Below are 7,114 nucleotides of genomic sequence, written 5' to 3' on the forward strand. Positions count from 1 at the left end.
AATAAAGTTGTATATTTGAGTTTCAATAGTGTTGTGAGAGATGATAGAAACATGAGTTCTATTCTCTTCTACCAATTTTCTAATTCAATTTAAATGTTTGGCCTCCAAATCATGAAATATAAGACTTCAAGTGAGTGCCCCAATTAGTTTAATGCAAAATATTAATAGTCTATGGGATGTACATAGCACAATAGCACGTTTCATGGTTTCACAATCTAGAAAAACATGTTCTTGAGGCTCAAAAATATCTGAATCAATTATAAAAATGAAAGTGTGTGTGTGTGGTGGTGTATATATCACATATTGCAATGCGCCTATCTAATTACATGTTGCCATTTACAATGAGAAGAAGACTTGTGTCATGCTGATTTTATACTTGTCCCATCCTATTTTCACCTACAGCTAAGTGCACATTATTGTTTTTCATGTTTGAAGCATGAATTGTTTAAAATATTGATTATTGATAAAGATGATCATTCCATCAGAACTTTTAACTTCATGTATAGAAAAATCTTTAATAATTTAAGCTAAATAATTATGAATTTTAATAATTTGCTTCACATTTGATCCATTTATACATTATATTTTTAGTTTTTACTATTTGTTATAATCTAATGTGAATATTTAATATTATTGACTACAAATACATATTCCCACTACACATTCCTACTTTTCTATAATTTTTTATTTTTCTTGTTATTTTTTATCAATTAATTGATAAAATTAATTTTTGTTAACAGTAAGAATCATATTGCATCATTTTTAATATAAAAAAATATTGAATTAAAAATGAGTTTAAGATTTTATATGTTATTAAACTTATAATTTATGGGTTAAAAATTAACCTTTTAAAATATAATATCATTTATGGGGAGAGACATGCATGGCTGCCGATTTTGACAAAATGGTCAAGTGGAAGTGCGGGACGTATAGGTTGATTTCCGGCAAAGGAATGGAAAACAAGAAAGGCCATTTTAGAGAAGAGGTAGGGGTAATCTGGTAAATGTGTCAACCCTAACATCACGTGAGTGAGGAAGCGCTGTGGGCTGTGGCACCACCTCACGAGTCACAACCCACCCACCCACCCCCCTTTGTGAATTCCTGAATTCCATGCTTATCCTGTGATTGTGATGTGAGCTTGGGTGCTTATTATTTAAATTGAAACTTGTTAAAAAAATTTATCCTTAATATAAAAAATTTAAAGAAATTTTTTTTTTCCAATCTGTTTATTATCATTTAAATTTTTATTTAAAATATATTATATAATTGTAAATAAATTTAAAATTGAAAAGTTTATTTTTTTTATCATTTTGAAAATAGACTACTATTTCTTAATATGTAGGGTTGATTAAATTTATCTTATATTAAGAGCTGATTTGCTTCAACTATTTTTATGCAAAAATTACTTATGTTTTGGAAAAAAAATATTTGTGAGCTTTTATAATGTTTTGTTTAAATTTTTTTAAAATAATCATAATCTAAAAATATAAATTTTTGATTTTTAATAAGTTACCTAAGTAGGTTCTAAAAATAATCAAATGCAGTGAATAAAAAAAATATTTTAAAAATGCAAGGCATGTGAAAATATCATAATTTTTTAAAATAATAAATAGTTAGGCATTTTTATAAACATAAATCAAGAAAGATATCACAAATTTAAAATAATTAACTAATAACCAGTTTTTTATTTTTGTAACCAAACATCAAATAATATCTGGTTTTTAATAAATTTTTTATTTTTAAAAAATATCTAAATATTTAAAAAAATTACTTACTCCTTTTGTTAAAAAATATAAGGCAGTTTTAATCAAATCTCACCCCTAATAAAGTAGTTACCTATTTTCAATAACTCTATTTTTCTATATTTACCCTTATTAAACACCCTATAATAAATATAAAATTATTATCAAAGGGGCATTTTTTTTTTAAAAAAGGCAATGATTATATCTTGAAAGACTAAAAATACCTTACATTTTTAACATTTAACTCCTCAAAAAATAATTTTTTTTAATGGAGGAAATTTTTTTTAACCCTGGAAATAAGAGAAAATAAACCTTTCTTCTTTTTTGATTTTTTTTTTATTTTTTTTTGTTTGGTTCTTGAACAAGAAGGGGGGTCTATCATCTCACACTGCCCCATTAGATAACTAAATTCCCTTCAAATGCTTTCTTTCTTTTTTTTTTTTTTTTGAGCAAACCCTTCAAATGCTTTCAAGAAGATAAAAAAACATCCTAATGGAGAATTGGACTCTGATATTTGAACATGTTCCAAGAAATTACAATGCATGGATTCTCCCTGTCGGTGACATACAGTTTCCTCCCCCCCCCCCCCCCCCCCCCGGTCTGTTGTATTTGAGAGAGAGAAGTAGAGGGAAAAAGTGAGGATGATCAGAAGAGGCCAAGTGGGGATTTTATTTTTGCAATTTTTCTAACATAAAGTTTAGATGAATTGAGCTGGACAAAGACCAAAATATATTCTAAGTTCAATAATGCTTATAAAAATATTTATAATTGCTTATCATAGAAATAGTGGGATTTGAAATTCTTATCCTTGTAAGATATGTGTCGTTTGGTCGCATGCAGACTAGATCACCCTTTGATGCTTTTGACTTTGTGCAACGTTGATTGTCCTTGTCCAACCCATTAGGTTTTTTTTTCCCCTTATACAAAGCACTCCATATATATATATTTTGGTATTAATGAGTCAGATTAAGCAATGATTAGATTTGATCCTCAATCTTACTTGAGAAAAAATCTGAGTTGCTTAAGCAACTGGTATTTTAAATAAGAATAAGAATAGTAAAAATAATAATTATTGAGGTTTTGAAGGGAGAGGTGGGGTGGTAGAGCTTGTGAACAAGGACGTGTGGGATTAGTTATTACTTAATCGATGATAGTGATGAGCTCTCTCATTTTCTGGCTCATGGTTGAGGGTCTTAAAGGCCGTTCTAGCTGCACAATTGCTCAAAAGTTTTTCTGTCATGCTCATGCTGAAGAGCACCCCAACAGTATTTAAGTTTGTAATTGAACGTGTCAAACGAAGGGTGGAATTTTAGCTGGGAGACGTGTTTATATTAAATAAATACATGTTTGATATATAAAAAGTATTTTTTTTAATAAAGGACAAGGAAAATATATTTAGAAAGAAAAAATAGAATAGATGCATTTTCATTTCTTTTCTAGAAAACATTTTTCTACATACCAAACATGCATTGTCTCTTATAAAAATATACCTATAAGACTAAATTAACCCTTAAATTATTTTTTTTTTTTGGGGTTTCCCAATAATATCCACAATCGGCAACGATGACACTAATCTCTTAAGAAATTTGAACATTATTTAAGGAGTTGTTAGTTTAATTTTTATAATATAATAATCTTTTACAATGTGTTTTGTTCTCTCGCTCTCTATTTATTTTTAATTTTAGAGTCAGTTTGTCTTCCTACTAAATAATTAATTTATTTTTATTTTATATGGCTATTATCAATGTTCTATTATCTATATCAATAAAATTTAATAGTGTTACCTTTTATTATAAATTTATTCTTATTTTTATTATAAATGGAAAGAATAAATCAATAAAAATTATTTTTAAAAACTAAATCGATAGCTGAGACAACTTTAAAAACAAAAAGTTGCATTAACTCTAAATATTTGATATTATCATTTTATGTTCGTATATAGTTTTATAATTTTCAATATAATTATAAAAAAAAAATGAAGTATTTGAAATTTTTAATGAAATGTTTTAGCAATGTTAACAATTAAACTAAAACGTAAGTTTTAAAAATAGAAGAGGGTTCTATATAATTTTAGCAAAATAGCAGGAGACATTACTACATTTTGCTCTTAATTTAAAATATCAACACACGCAAATATGTCTCTTTGGCGCAAATAAAACAAAAAAGCCTGACACACACAAATAAGTAAACATGGGCCTAAAGGGTGTGTGGAAGAGTCTAGAATATCAAGGACAAAGCTGGGCGCATTTGGGCCTCTGTTTTTATTTCATATTTTATTTATATTATTGCATAATTAAAGAAGTAGGTTTAACAGAAAAGATTAATGTCAAACATAGTAAATCAAGATTTGAAATCCTATTAAAAAAGATGTTCATATTTAATATCTAACACTATTTAAATAAAATTGACTTTAATAAAAGAATATCTATGATAACAAAAAAATTATATGTGCATGCACCCCCCTGTCTCTCTCAGGCTAACATCCCTCTTAATTTTTATTTCACATTTCAATAATCCTATGTCTTAATGTCTCAACTGGAATTATAATCCTTTCCATTTACAAATTAGGAAGCAAAGATGACTGACTTTGTGCATACAGAGCATGCTCTAAGCCTCAATTCAATTTTTGTTGATCCATTATATTGGCCCATAATTAATTCTTGGAAAAATATTATTTTTAATCCTTATAATTTTATTGAGTTTACTTTTAGTCCATATAGTTTTTTCCCAATGTTTTCAGTCTCTATAAATATTAAAACCATTGAAAAAAGGGAAACTATAGAAACTTAAAACAAAAAAATAAAAATCAGTCAATGTTTCTGAAATTACATAGATTGAAAACATTAAAAAAAATATAGGGACTAAAGAAAAAACCTAATAAAACTATAATAATTAAAGATTATGTTTTTATTTTTATTTTTATATAGCTATCTGATTAGGTCAAATTCAAGCATTATTAGGCTTAATTAAAGATAGCTCTTTCAAAATGTTTTACGCATTTACATAGATTTGAATTCCAAATCTTGCACTTAAACAATTGCAACGTCTTCCATTGAGACCAACGGCTATTATAGTGAAAGAAATGGCATTGTAATTATCCTCAACTTTGCTCTCCCTTTATTCTCTTTTTTCACATACTTGTAATCAATTTTCTTCTCAAGTGTATGCATTTTTAAAATTTCGGTGTTTCTTCTTGTTAGCTCACTCCGCTATATTATTGTCGCAGATTTATTTCACAAATCCTCACAGGATTGCTTGAAAATTAGCTGAAAGAAAATGTCAAATTGGAAGCATTGAATGAGTTCTCTTATTGCAGCACAGATATATCTCATATAATATATGTATATTGTGCTCGCGCGCACCCCGTAATTAGGTCTATGTCATTTCACTTGAAGGATTTACCAAGGCCCCGATTAATTTGGGTCAAGTTTGGATTTTAGGTACAGTTAGTGATTCAAATAGACTGAACTTATTTACATTGGGTTTAATTTAAGTTGAATTTATTTAAATTAATTTAAAATATTCTATCATATAAAAAAAGTTAAAATAGCCAAATCCAACCATAATTGCTTGGGTTCTGGAGCTAGTCCAAATACTTAGATTATTAAATAGTATTTTATTTTATTTTTTATTTTTATTTAATTTCAATTTTTATATTATTTTATTAATAATAAAAATTTGACTATTTGGGCTAAGTCTATTTTGATTTGAGCTTGGTTCAAAGTTTTTCAAGCTTATTTAGATAGTTCAAATAAGTTTGGAGTAAAAAAAAGTTTTTAAACTCTCAAACTTGGCCCTAAAATTTTTTAGTTTATTCGAGTTAATCCGTTAGGCTTCGTTCAAATTATCTTCAGGAGGCAAACTTTATCACCAAGTATTTGATTGGATTTTTAGGATTCAAACTCGAAACCTATAATAGAGTTGATACAATCTTTGTAGAGAGAATTTTGATAAAAGTCCCTTGACCATACTTATTTAAATTTAATGCTATTAAATTTTTGAAATTTCACTACAGTTTAGGGTACTAATTTAATATTAAATTTTTAATAAAAATAAAAAAATTCATTTAAATTAATATCAGAACTGTCCTACTTTGTTTATTTTTTTACTTATGAAATAATATTCATTGCCCTACTTCACTTGTTCATGTTTTTGGAATGAAATCAAGTAAAGGTCTAGCAATGAACAAGTAAAGTAAGACAATGAACAATAATTTATAAGTAAATGAATAACATACAATATAAAAATTAACAACTTATTTTAAGATTATTTAAACATCTAAAATGAAAATAAGTTAGGTAAGGCAGTTTAACAATATTCCAGAAGTTAATTAACAAATGAAATAGGAAAGTTCTAATATTAATGTAAATGAGAGGCAATTTTGTAATTTATTTTAAAAATTTAACATCAAATCAGTACCCTTAAACTGCAGTATAATTTCAAAAATTTAAGGGTTTTGAATTTAAATAAGTGTGGTCTGCAAGTTTTTATTGAAATTCTCCCTTTAGCTTTAACTAATCTGAATTCAAGCATTGTGAAACCTCGAGGATAGCTCTCCCAAACATATTTTCTTCACTCTCATCACCTCAAAGATCGAACCTAAGAACTGATAGTCAAGAGAACTCAAACTCCTCACCATTTGTGTCAACTTGGGTTGATCATCTTTATGCCATCTAAATCAATTGAGCGGTGCATAGTTAGGAAACTTTTAACGTGCTTGGACTAGTAGCAAGGAAGTTAACCAGAGGTTTGCTCACAAGCTAACAAATGGAAGTGCGTTCACGTAGTCATGGGCTGTCTAACAAGATCACTTATTTTAGGTACACTTTCAAATTTCAAATAGGAGCTACTATTTGGTGCTGATTTGTACCTTTTAATTTATCTCAAAATGATCTCTATATTTTAATTTAAATTAATTGTTAGGTATTTTTAATATTTTATTTATTAAAATAAAAATTTATAAAAATTATAAAAAAATAATATTAAATCTGTACTTTCAATAGTACATTTACAAAATAAAATTTTTGAAAATTATAAAAATTTTTATATTAAATTAGAACACTGACATGATATATGCACTACTCAAAGCATATCTAGTAGTCAATTTGTAAAATTTAAAAATTTTAATATTAAATTAATCAATCTAAACTAAATATGAATATGCTGGATTGATGATGAAAAGATTTATTAAAAATTTTAAATTTAATAAAAATATAAGTAAAAACTTTAAACTAAACAATCCATATCTCATCAAGGATGATGAGTAATGTGGTAATCATCCCCCATCGAAGGCAATCTAAATTAAATATTAAAATTTTTATTCTAATAAAAAAATTGAAACATTTTGATATTTTCTTTACAAAACATAATTT

This window comes from Prosopis cineraria, unplaced genomic scaffold, assembly GCF_029017545.1.
Source record: "Prosopis cineraria cultivar Desert tree isolate PC_DT_omini unplaced genomic scaffold, ASM2901754v1 PC4, whole genome shotgun sequence".
Lineage (NCBI taxonomy): Eukaryota > Viridiplantae > Streptophyta > Magnoliopsida > Fabales > Fabaceae > Prosopis > Prosopis cineraria.